This window comes from Cervus canadensis, chromosome 7, assembly GCF_019320065.1.
Source record: "Cervus canadensis isolate Bull #8, Minnesota chromosome 7, ASM1932006v1, whole genome shotgun sequence".
In the NCBI taxonomy this organism is placed as follows: domain Eukaryota; kingdom Metazoa; phylum Chordata; class Mammalia; order Artiodactyla; family Cervidae; genus Cervus; species Cervus canadensis.
The window spans coordinates 85,017,818-85,031,489 of record NC_057392.1 but is presented as its reverse complement, the minus strand read 5'-3'; the positions used below and the strand labels follow the sequence as shown (position 1 = coordinate 85,031,489).

Here is a 13,672-nt window from a genome sequence, read left to right as displayed (position 1 = left end):
GAAGTTCAAGTTAACCTGGTTTGGCAACTGTCCTCAAGGCAAAAAGCCAGCTTCGGTGCTCAGGAGACCCCTCCCCAATTAGCATCTGGCCTGAATAGCCATTACTTTCTTATAGAGTCTTGCACTTAAGAAAATAATCTTTCTATTGTACCCAACATTTTCAAATTGTTTCATCAGGAGTATTGATGAATTCTATTGTGAGAAACAGAATTCAACCCTGGAGATTTCACATTCAAAGCCACAGAACCTTGAAGTCTGACAGCCGAATCAGAACCTGATCTAACCCAAAAGCATATTAGCTCAGGACCTGCTACTTTGTAATAATATCTGCTGATACTTTTAGCACTTTCTATGAGCCAAATATATTGATAAATGTTTCACAAGTATTATTTTTTTCATCTTTACAGTGATCCTAAGGGCTAGGTAAAATTATTACCCCATTTTACAGATAGAGAACCTGAAGCACAGAGAAGTAATTACCCTTAGGTAATTACCCACAGTTAAGTGACAGCATTAGTATGTGGCCTAAATAAAAACTTCAACGATTACACTCTTAAGATCTATGTAATTTTACTCAATAAATAATGAAGAGGAAGAGAGAAAAAGGCAGTAAGAGAAAGGAAGAGAATACACTACTAGGTATGGCAGAGTCAGTAATAGGATCCAGACTTTTCAATGTACAGTTCAGTTCAGTTCAGTCACTCAGTCATGTCCGACTTTTTGCGACCCCATGAATCGCAGCTCACAAGGCCTCCCTGTCTATCACCAACTCCCGGGGCTTACTCAAACCCATGCCCATCGAGTCAGTGATGTCATTCAACCATCTCATCCTCTGTCATCCTCTTCTCCTCCTGCCCCCAATCCCTCCCAGCATCAGGGTCTTTTCCAATGAGTCAACTCTTTGCATGAGGTGGCCAAGTATTGGAGTTTCAGCTTCAGCATCAGTCCTTCCAATGAACACCCAGGACTGATCTCCTTTAGGATGGACTGGTTGGATCTCCTTGCTCTCCGAGGGACTCTCAAGAGTCTTCTCCAACACTACAGTTCAAAAGCATCGATTCTTTGGCGCTCAGCTTTCTTCACAGTTCCTATGCTCATGTCACGGTTGAGATATTTTCATCTTTTTAAAAATAGATTCTTTAATTTTAAAAGTAGATACAAAGTACAGACTGGAAATTAAAACCACACTAAAAGAAAAAAAAAAAAACACCCAAAGGAATGACTGTTAGGTAATTAGATTTCGACTCTCAGTGGCTGCCAGTCTCAAAATCCAGCCCAATATTAATACCTTTGATCATATTTGAAGACTATTCCTGATGACACACTAATAGCAAACATTTTTTTGGTCACAATTCTAATTTCATCTACTTCTGTCCAGGTCTAACATTGGGGAAAAAAAAAAAAAACCTTGATTTATACTGGTTATCTCTAAACCAGTGATTTCCACAGTTTTTTAAAAACTAGAGAAGGACTTCAGAATAGCTCTACTCCTAATTCCTTCATATATAAGGATGTCCAAAATTCAGTCTCAGAAATGGCAACCCCCGGAGAAGAGCAGATCTCCCACCTTTCCCAAGTTCATCTCATCCTTTCTCCTATCCACTTGCCCACCCACCAGTGAGAAAGAGAGCTTATCACAGAGGATGTACTGGATTCGCATCTTTGCCTGCTTTCCCTACCCCTTCCACTCAGCATTAAATACATGCAGCTCCAACAAGCGATCTGCCTTTAATTGAGCAATTAATTACCTCCAGTTAATACCTTCTTTCCTTCCCAATCACACAGCAGGGTAAGTAGGGGAAGTGGCCCCTGATCTGTGCTTAAAAACAGGAGTTCAGGACCCCTTAAAGTGCAAAAAGCTACAGTCAAACCAATTTATGAATTAAATAGCCCACAAGTATGCTCTGAGCCATACTAAGGTGCTATAAATATTGAGGGGATGGAGAGATGTCCCAGTCATCAAGAAACTAATGATGAGATGGGAGAATAATAGATAGATAAACCAAAAAAATTTAAGTAAAACATACACAGAAAAAAGCAGAATACGTGATACCTGGCCAATGAAGCATTCTGTAATGGTTCAAAGAAAAGAAACCAAGGGTGTCAGGAAAGAGTTCCTGTAGGGTGGGAGGATAGAGCTAGATGTCAAAAGATCAGTAGGTTTAAAAGAGGAAATATGAGAAGGGAAGGGAGTGGGAAGGGTAGTTTAGTGGGAAGGCACTGTAAATGCCCCAAATACTGCTCTCAGTTATCAAAGTAAAAATAACTAATGAACATTGTTAATATGCTGTTTAAATATAATGTGATATAACAAAGTACATACAACGATACTAGCAAAAATAACATACCATCAAGGATGCTTAAACATAACTTATCCAGAATCTAAATCCTGAGATTGACCTCACCTCTCTTTAAAAGGCTAGTAGTGATCATAAAGGGCCCTCCTGGTGGCTCAGTGGTAAAGAATCTGCCTAAAATTCAGGAGACGCCATTTGATTCCTGGGTGAGGAAGATCCCCTGGAGAAGGAAATGGCAACCCACTCCAGTATTCTTGCCTAGAAAATCCCATGGACAGAGGCACCTAGTGGGCTACAGTCCATGGGGTTGCAAAAGAGACAAGACTTAGTGACTAAGCAATAGGACAGCAGTGATCATAAAGACTAATTTTACAAAGATTTTAGCCTAAGATAATAAGGGTAAAGACTTAGAGTTTAATTTCTCTAAAGCCAGAGATGTTAACCTTCTAGATGTTCAATAGAGAACTTATATCAATGCAAATATTAGGACATCAGAAATTGTAAAAGGAAAGGTTAAAGGTCCTCAAAGCAGTAAAGAACAAGATGGGATAGTAAACCTAATTTGATTATAAAAATTTTCAAGCTCAAAAGAACATCAAAAAATCTAGCCAAATGTTTTAAATTTTGGAAACTCAGTATTGTTTTTCATGTGCTGAATTCTTAATTATTAAGAAGCTCTGAGGAAAAAATCTGAAGCCGATGTAGTTAGCCCAAGTTAAATGCATCTAACATACTTCCTGGTCAAGCTTATAAGTATTTGATTCCTTAAATCTAACTAATAAACAGCTTGTCCAAAGTTGCCATCTGAAGAAAGGTGTCATAGAAAGCATTAACAAGGCAAAATAGGGAAATAAAACCAAACACTATTACAAATCCCTCAAATGAAATTTATAGTGTGGTGATGCTGAAGCTGAAACTCCAATACTTTGGCCACCTCCTGCAAAGAGTTGACTCATTGGAAAAGACCCTGATGCTGGGAGGGATTGGGGGCAGAGGATGAGATGGTTGGATGGCATCACCGACTTGATGGACCTGAGTTAGAGTAAACTCTGGGAGCTGGTGATAGACAGGGAGGCCTGGTGAGCTGCGATTCATGGGGTCGCAAAGAGTCGGACATGACTGAACTGCTTTTTCCTTAAATTAGTACAAACAAGGTTTTAGACACAGCAACTAACTCCTGATTGTCACTGGCCTGTATGTCTTCTCCTATTATATTCTCCTGCATAGTTTCCTTCCCTTGAATATCTAATACGTTCACACTAGAATCATGGGAACCAGAGTGAGGCACAATGTTCTTGTAGCCAGGGCTTGGTTCCCTGCCACCCTCAGAATTCTCCATCATTCCTACAGCGTCTCATCCAGGGAAGAGCAGGGATCTCTTGAGTGTCCAAACAAACAGCAGCTGAACCCACCGAAGTCTGAACGCTCACCTCTTCTTTTTTGCTTCAGTAATGCTAGGACACAAGAACCTGTGCAGCCACAAACGACAATAAGGAATTCAAGTGAGCTTCCAAACCAGGGAGTGGTAACAAGCAGAGCCACTGCCGAGCCTATTGTTGACACCATCCTGCCAGGGCTGGAGCTGCTCTCAGATATCGAAGATATCAACTCTCCCAGACCTGGGGAGAGGAGTGAAATTTTGAGGCTTGGAAGGAAGTGTGAAAAGCAACTAAATGCTTATCATTTAAGAAAAGTAAATGTGCTGACTCTGCTCCTCTATGAGGCAGTGATCAGAAACCTATTCATTTGCTTCTTCAAAACTGACTTTTTTCATCTATAATAGGGAGAATGAAGTGACACTTTCTACTCTGAGACTCTGCTCAAAATGGAAATTTGCAAAGTCACCCATAAGTGAATATGAGAAAAGCAAGTTTTATCTATAACAAGATGGTAATTTTTTCCCTATCAGATTAGCAAAAATCAAAAAGTGTGATGACAAACTGTTGGTGAGCATGTGGAAAAATCATCACGTGATACATTTCTGACAAGAACAAAAACTGTATAAATTCCATCAAAGTTGATTTGACATTATTCGTCAAAGTTACAAATGTGTATACCTTTGGTTTAGCAATCCCACTTCCAAAAATATATTCTACAGCCATACTTGAGCATGCAGAGTATATACAGGCTTATTTACTACATCACTGTTTTCAAAAGTTCAGAAACAACCTAATTGTGCATTAATCTGGTTAAATTTAATATACCTATACATTGGAAAATATGTAGCCATTAAAAAGAAATCCAGAATAGCCAACACAATATTCAACAAAGTTGGAAGACTGAAACAATCCAACTCAAGACTTACTCTAAAGCTACAGTAATCAGGACGGTGGTATTGAAGAAAGAGTAAATGAATAAATCAATGGAACAGAACAGATAGCCCAGAAACAGACCCACATAAATGGAAATCAACTGATCTTTTACAAATAAACAAAGGCAATAGCATGAAACAATTTTCAACAAATGGTGCTGGAACAACTGAACATCCCTATGCAAAAAAATAAATAAATAAATAAATTTAACCATACCCTTCACAGAAATTAACTCAAAATGAATCACAAACCTAAATTTCAAACACAAAAACTAGATAGATAACATAGGGGAAAAAAATCTATATGATCTTGGGCGTGGTGGTGATTCTTTAGATACAACACCCAAGGGATGATACACGAAACAAAGAATTGATAAGCAGAACTTCATTAAAATTTAAAACAATGCCAAACGAATTAGAAGACAAGCCACAGACTGGGAGAGAATATTTGCAAGACATTTAATAAAAGATTTACTCAAAATATACACAGAATGCTTAAAACACACACACACACAAAATGGAATTAAAAAACGGACCAGAAACCTGGACACCTCACCAAAGACAGAGAGATGGCAAAGAAGCATTTGAAAGGATGCTCTTTTCATCATATGTCATCAGGAAATGCAAATTAAAACATGCTCTTTTCATCATATGTCATCAGGAAATGCAAATTAAAACAATGAGATGCCACCATACCCCTTGAGAATGGCCAAAATCCAGCTAACACACCAAATGCTGGTGAGCACGTGGAGCAACAGGAGTTCACCTTCACTGCTGGTGGAAATGAAAAATGGTACAGCCACCCTGGAAGACAGTTTGAGTTTCTTACAAAACATATTCTTACATACAATCCAGCAATTGTGCTCTTTGGTATTGTCAACTCTCAAAGGAGTTGACAACTTATGTCCACACAAAAACCTGCACATAAGTGTGTGGAGCAACTTTATTTATAATTACCAAAACTTGGAAGTAATCAAGATATTCTGCAATAGATGGATGGACAAACTGATACACGTAGACAGTGGAATATTATTTGGCACTAAAAAGAAATGAGCTGTCAAGCCTTGGAGGAATCCTTTCACATTACTAAGAGGAAAAAGGCCAGTCTGAAAAGGTTACATACTGTGATACCAACTATAGGACATTCTGATAAAGGCAAAACTAACAAGACAAGAAAAAGGTCAGTGATTGGTAGGGGCTGAAGGGTGAGAGAGAGCTGAACAAGCAGAGCATGACATTTTTAGGGCAGTGAAAACACAGTGTATGATATCATAGTGATGGATACAGGTCATTACAGATGTGTCCAAACCCACAGAATGCACACCACCAAGAGTTAACTATGATGTAAACCATGTGCTCTAGATGACTATGATGTCTCAGTGTAGGTTCATCAGTCATAACCGCTCTGGTAGGGATGTTGGTAATGGGGAGTCTATGCACTGGGTGGGGGTAGGGAATACATGGGAAAGTCTATACCTTCCCTTCAATTTTGCTGGGACCCTAAAACTGCCATTTTAAAGTATGCTATTAATAAAAAGGGAACTTCCCTGGTGGTCCAGTGGTTAAGACTCCACACTCTCAACACCAGGTGTGTGGGTTCCACCCCTGGTTGGGGAAACTAAGATCTCACATGTCATATGGTGTGGCCAAAAAATAACTAAAATTAAGTAAAAAGAAAAAAAATTAAGAAGCCCTATATGCTGATATGGAATGACATACAATATATATTATTACAGTAAAAAAAAAAAAAGCAGATTCATATGGATGGTGCATTACCATTTGATTTCTGAAAGAAGGCAAAAAGCATCTATATGCATCCATATGCTTATATATATATATATATATATTAAAAATACAGAAGAAACCAATAACTATTGGTCTATTAAAGAAATAACTGGATGGCTGAAGGACAGAGGTTAGAGAATTTTCACTAAATTCCCTTTTAGGTTTAAAAAATTTAAACATGAGAATGTACGATCTATTCAGTTATTCTTTTCTAGCAAAAGTAACAGAGTAATAAGAATTCTGTGAGGAAAGGATGTCTTATTACCTTCAGTTTTCAACAAGGAATTTTCAAAAGTGTTGAGAACTGACCCTGACTTGAGTGTTTTGCTTTTGATTGAAACTTGGACACTAAATAATACATTTCACACTTCTCTTTTGATGAGTGAAAAAGAAGTGGGTACACAGTTTTGTGGTCTCTCTCTTCCAAGACTGTACTTTCAAGATTTATCCAGTAAACAGAAAACTACTTCCAATTCACAACCTATTTCAAAAAGAAAAGCTGTGGTTCAGAATAAAACACTTGTATAAGCTTTTTTTCCCCCTTTTCAATTTGAGAAGAAAAGATTCCTCTAACATTCGCATTTAGACTCTGATTAGGAAAATAAAATAATCACATTACAGGGATTTCTCCATGGGGGAAAAAAACAGGGCAGGGGGATGGGTGGGTTGGGAAGAGGGCTTTCTAGGCTTCATTCCATAAACACATTGCCAGCAGAAGACAGGTTTAGTGACTCGGGAATGGAACAGATTCTCATTGGCCCACTGAGTCTGGGAGCAGCCAATAGCTGATGCTTTATGAGAGGGAAGAAAACTATGAAAATTAAATTAAAAAAAAAACCCTCCCCAAGCCCTATTATTGAAATCCAGTGCTGAAAAACACTGCTTTTAAAAATTACTAAATACAAAAGAAATTACTAAATGTGAACTCTGGTGAGCCTTAAAAAGATAGCTAAAAAAAGAATTTTTTTCTTTAAAATTGCTTCCCAGTTTCCTACTTCTATCACTTAAGTCCCAGGAGATAGTTACTTGTTTCTTTAATATTGAAACCCAAGTTTGTTTTTTTTTCTACTTTAATTTTACTCATTAAGTTTCAAAATCCAAGGGCATAAGAAGGTATACAGTGAAGAGTTTACCTCTGGTATGTCTCCCAGCAACCAACATGATTAGTTTCTAGTGTTCCCTTCCAGGGGTATTCTATTCTATATGCATAGAAGAAAGCCTTCTTTTCCCATCCCTCCCTTTCTTTCTGTTTTACACAAATGGTTGGAACCAACAGTCTTTGAATTGAAATAAAAATCAAAGGATCTTTTCATAACCCTAACTCCTTTTTTTAAAAAAGAAATCATTTTTTAAAAAAATCTTTTCAATCCCATATCACTCAAAGTTAAGAAAGAGTTGTTTGGCAAAAAGAAATAGGAAGTCTAGAGAACTAAACTACATGCAATCAAACAGCAAATCCACTCACTTCACTTCTGGTCCAGGATTGTGACCCCTGGAAAAAACAAATAGGTCAAAGTTCCCACCAGAGGTCCTTCTAGCGCTCCACAGAGACCTGTTCCAAGATCCAGTGGCTCCTTCAGTCAAATTGAAGAGGGAGAGAAGAGGGAAGTAGGAAGCTGAATTCAAATGTTTGGTTCTTGTGGGCTAGCAACAAGGAAGCGAAGGCAGATGAAAGAGAAACCATGATTGCCTTAGAGCAGTTAATCAGTAACTCACAAGTGAGAGCACCAAACTAGATCTTTCTGCCTTCCAGTGGCAATAGAATAGCTAATGCATGGGCACCTGAATGGTTAGACAGGTTCTTAAGCCCCTTGCTAAATTCTGGAACCACAGAGAAAAGAGGCTGCTAGGAGGGTAAGACACAGAGAAACAGAGGGAAACTCAGAACACCCCCCAGGGTCCTTTGCATTGCCTGAAGCGAGGCTGGGCTGAATTCCAAAGTGAAGTCTGGCATCCAGTCTTCTGAAACCCTCAACCTTTTCTTCTCCCCTAGAGCCAGAGATACAGGGAGAAAAAGAAGGCCCAGGAGAGAAAGGGGTGCGTTTAAGGCGAGGTGTGCTAATTAGGTCACTAGACCAGGCAGGCATCTGCTGGCAAGTCAAGGTTCAATTCCCAACTGTTTGAGGTGGACATCCCTGAGCCTCAGTTTTTTCCTGGGTAAACCCTCTGCAAATACTGCAAATTTGAATACTGCAAATCTGAACCAGCTCAGGATAGTCTCAACACCATGGCCAGAGTAGTTTCAGAAGCATCAAAACTCCAGCTTCTGGCCAAAGTTTAGAAATTTTCAGCAACTGTCCGAGGTGATTCAGGTCTCCAATTTGAAAACATTACAGAAACATGCCATCTGATTCCATCCATCAGTAAGGCATTATTTCAAGAAAAATAAGTGAGCAAAGCTTACACAAGATAAAAATCAACATCTAAGTCTCAGGATGCCAGAAAACACACATTAACATCATGCGGGGTCCTCTTAGACCCAGCATAATTTGACAACAATCTCAAAGTGATAAGTGGGCCACTTTGATGTGGAAAAGCATTTGCACAAGAGAATCTAAACACCACTCACTTCTAAACAAATAGCCAACACAGTTTATAAACAAAGCCTTGAATGTTTTTCTGGAACCAGACCTGGATTTATAACCTCCTAAACTCCATACAGGGAATGCAGCGTCTCCACTCACCAGAAAGCTTATCAGAGAAACTTCTAAATGTCTGTATTTTGGATGGCATGCTGAGTTTGAAATGAAAACTCAGTATTTTTCATAAATTTGGCCTTGCTTTTCTGAATGACAACATGACATGACAGACCATGGAGGCAGACAGACCTGGGTTCTAATTCCAAGACTCTTTCATACTCACTTAGATTTGGGGCAAGAAACTAATCTCCAGGTCTCACTGCTTCATTAAGTAGTATGGGATAATAATTCCTGGATCTCTTTATGAAGTTTAAAGTTGAACTAAAGTAAATGCACAGGCACATGATTGGACTAGATCAATGCTCATTTCCTCCTTTTCTCCCAGAGCTCCTTGCTTAAGCTATTGACTGGATAATAATCAGAAACGCTGCTCTCCCTTACATTGTCTTAATCATGGCAGAATTCTTCAGGCCAAAATACATATTAAGAAAGATCTCTTTCTCATTTATGCACATGACCCATACACATTCTCATGACATACACTTGCTTATAACCAAATATTTAAATCAGAAGGTGCCCACTGTCAATTCCACTCAGCGAAATTAGACTAAATCATAAAACACTCTTGGTGTTTGACCACTTTATAACTACAACAAGTTTATATGGTTACAAACACCGAAGTCTAGAGAAAGGATTTCATATCTGCCCTCCCTAGATTTCCTAGAAACAGTAGCATCATTAGCAATCATAACATTTTCACCCCAGTTTTTTCATTTATTAGCTGTAGAATTTTAAGAAATCCTTTGGCAACCTTGGGCTCTGGCTTCCTGAGTCCTACAATAAACACAGTAGACATATTTTTCTGCTCTGTAACATGACAGATCACAAGCCACAAGCATTTGGTTTAACGCATCGAAAATGCAGAACTTGATGAGACTTTAACTTTGCTACAGAAGTTTTCTTCGCTGCCCCTTCTGTGTCCATCCTGCCCTCTTTTACTTTGAAGCACAGAAGACAGAAACCCTGAGGATAACAACACAAAGCTGTGTAAACTTCTTCACGGCTTCTTAAAATGCACTTCTAATTCGGGACACCCTACCACAGCAGTCCTGGATTTCTCCTTAAACAAAAGTGGTCACGGGTATCAAAGAGATGTGAGTGAGTGTCCACTGAACTGTGTCTAAATGATTTTCCTTGTGAGCAAAGCCAGCCTGGAATAAGCCCCTACTAGTGAGGAGAGAGAACACACTTCCCAGGCTGAGGAGGCATTGTTCAAGGAAACGAGTTCTGCACCACTTGGGCCACAATTCACAGCTGATTTTCTGAAACAAAGAGCAATAACCAAACGGCGATGCTCTTCAGCAAGCTTCTCTGAGCTGATAATGTTGAGTAGACTCATGAGGATGAAGAAAAGGAGGCTGCAGTCTCCCTCATCTTCTGTGTCCCAAAGTGACCAGAGGAAACGTGTGTCAACCTTGGTTATTATTATGCCAGAGGTTTGTCATGACTATAATGGATTTCAGTGGAGTCTAAATGCATGAAAAATGCCTAGAAATTATTCCAGTTCAAAAGTTAAAATGTTCACATGCCCTATTGTGTTCCTTTCAACCTTCTACCATAATTTTATATCTTTTTTTTCTCAGACAAATAATAGTCATGATCCTTCAAGCATGCAGACCAGAACTATTCTTAGAAGGGAGCTGCAGGAGGTTTATTATGTCATGAAACACAGAGCCAGAACAAAGAACTAGTGAATCACTCACCTTATCTTCATCTAAGAAACCTGAGAATTACAGGGTTTCTCTTTTCTTCCCAAACTCATGAGCTGCACTTGCCAAGACTGCAGGTTTTATGGTTGAGACTGTATTACAAAAATGTAAAAAGATAGATGCACACAATGTTTTTTACTGTATATATGACTCATCTAAAATGCTCAAAAACAAGGTTCAGGATTTTTTTAATCAAAGTTTAATCCTTTGTTTCTGAATCTAGATGTCTGATTGCTTGGCACTTATTTAAGCCCTCTCCTTAAGAGTGCCACAGATAATATCTTTTCCCTGAAAACCTGAAACAGGATTAAAATTATTTCAGAAGTCACAATTCTTAGTTCACTGAGAACAGAAATCTAGGTTTACTTATCTTATATATCACTTTGTTGTATATCTTATATACAATTGGTTTTCAATAAATACTGTTCACTAAACGAGTAAATTAAGTAAGAAGGATTTAAGAGTTTTCCCAGTATATTATAGCACCCTAATATAAACCACCTTTATCATATTCTATTTCTGTAACTGTCTTTATAATTATTTAGAAGACTGATTCTAAAAATAAGTTTAATTGATGTTGATGATGTGGGGAAATGTATCAAACAGAAGCAATAACTGTAACAGCTTTTATGAATAATCTGGTGCAGCTATAAATCCTGGCTCTGCGCATCAACCTTCCCTCCCTTTGTCTCATCCTATGGCCTCTCCCCAGCCTTCCCCCAAGCACTCCCAGTCTCATTATCCCATGATCTGCAAAACTGCAGTTTACCTCCTGGAACCAGCAGAAACACATGTCACTGAGAATTAGGGAATTGGAGGCAGTTACAAGCCACCAAATAGGGTCACAAAGTATCTGAACCTGAAAATTAAGAGTTTTTATATTTTTAATGATAAAAAACTTAATTGGACACTTCTAAACGTTTGAGCCAGATGGATTGCATAATGTCTCGGCATTCATAATGAATGGGATGGGAAAGAGAACTTTAACAGCCTGTTATTTGTTAATCATTTGAAAAGTCATATTACGGTTGACTTCATTTGCTGATGGTGGAAGGATATTGTCTGAATACTACCACTAATAAACATTTGCTATTCTTGAAGGCAAATTACTTAAAAATAGGATATAGCAAGACAGTGCTCATGTATTACTACACTTACGGTATTTTTTACGCCGAACTTTATCCCAGAAAGAGTAATTCCATTTTCATACTTTTATTAGCAGTTAATTCTAACCAATGTTTATTTAATAGCAACTAAGTATACCAATCACGCTGCCAAATACTGATGTAACTTAAGAAGAAGTGTACTACAAGAAGCTACAACTCCTTCTACATAACCCTTAAGATGCGTACCCTTGCCAAATGCTAACCTATGCGTAAACAAGGGAAACTCTTAAGGGACAATGGAGTTGTCAAGACTCAATTTTAAGAAAAGGTGACTCTCTCAACAGAAAGCTTGAGGGATCTAATTGGTTCGTGTCAAAGTTTCTTGAAACATTCCCTGCAGATGATTAACCCCAGAAGTGATCAAAACGCCTGAGCAAGTGGAAAAACAATCACTTCTTCTGGGAAAGCCTTTGTTTCTTTTCATTGCCATTTTACGTTGGTCCATTTCAGATCGCCTTTAGTTCTGATAAACAAGCTAAAAGGACACAGGTGGTGCTGGTTTGTACATGCCCGCCTCTACACCTGCGGAAAAGCGGCACAGGTCTGTCCCCTTAACGCTCAAGAACACCTGACCGATTTTTTTAAACCGCTTAATTAGTAAGAATATTTTATTCGGGTCCACTTTAACGGGCTAAAAGAAGGGGGTGGGGGGAATCTCAAACACCATCCCAATGAGCAATTTCTCATCTCTTCCGTCTATGATCAAAGCGGTATTGCCCTGGGACGCGGGAGGGGGTCTTTTAAATTTTACCTGGTTATTGTTTTAATGCTGAACTTCTAACGTCAAAATGAGATCATAAACTTATTCCGAGTTACAAATAACAAAGAAAAAGTCTGGGGGGGCGGGAGAGAGCGCCGCAGACGCTCAACAGGGAGCAGGGCTTGGGGCACGTCGGGTGGCTTTGCCGACTCGCGGCGCCGTCGCCATGGGAACCCCGCGCAAGCGCAGAGCGCGCGGCTGTGTGTCCGGGACTAGCCTCCACCGCCCTGCCCCGCGCCGCTCGGGTGCCCCGGGTTTATTCCAGGAAAAGGCGATGGAGTAAATCCTCCCAGCGCTGAGAGCACCCGGGCTTCTCTGAAAGGGTCCCGAGTGGGGTCACTGGGCGCAGGAAGAGCTCGTGAGACTCCAAATGTAATGGACACCGCACTCCCCTTGCTGGGAAAGCGGACCTGCTCTTCGCGGCGTCTGCGGGTCAGGCAGGGGTCCCGCCTAGAGGTGAAGCACCCTGCAGTGAGCGTGCATAAACCCCCACTCACCACCACAGGAGACCTGAGTTAAATCCTGGAGCGGGCTCACACACCCATCCTCCTAAATTACGGGACCCCAAGACCAGCTGTGGTCCCGTTCTCCGCCAGGCATTTGAGGGACCCCACGCGCACCACACCTCACACTGTCCTAAAGAGCGCGTCCCGGCCGGAGCTGCAGAGGGGCGCTCGAGCCACCTGCTCACTTGCACACCTGGACTGCAGGACCAGTCCTCTCCTCCTTTCTCGTCCCCCACCCCGACTCCCCCCAGAGCACTGACCGGATCAACTTTGAGTGCTCGAGAGATGGATTCCTCTGAGTCCTGCGAAGTGCTGGCTTGATGAGTTATTGGTCCCTGTGACTCCAACTCCAAAACCCTGTGGAGGAGCAGGAAAGCCCCCCAGGACACTTCTGCAGACCAGCCTGTAGAACCCAGAGAAGGGAAGGACAGAATGGGTC

At 40.1% G+C, this 13,672-nt stretch overlaps 1 protein-coding gene across 3 annotated transcripts in view; it reads right to left on the bottom strand.

Annotated features, from left to right (window-relative positions):
- The window catches only part of PLCH1 (phospholipase C eta 1), a 227,446-nt gene extending 213,774 nt beyond the window's left edge, over positions 1-13,672 (bottom strand). For all 3 annotated transcript variants that reach the window (XM_043473939.1, XM_043473940.1, XM_043473941.1), the window contains exon 1: positions 13,494-13,672. The gene's annotated coding sequence lies outside the window, so the exon portion shown is untranslated. The remainder of the gene's footprint in view (positions 1-13,493) is intronic.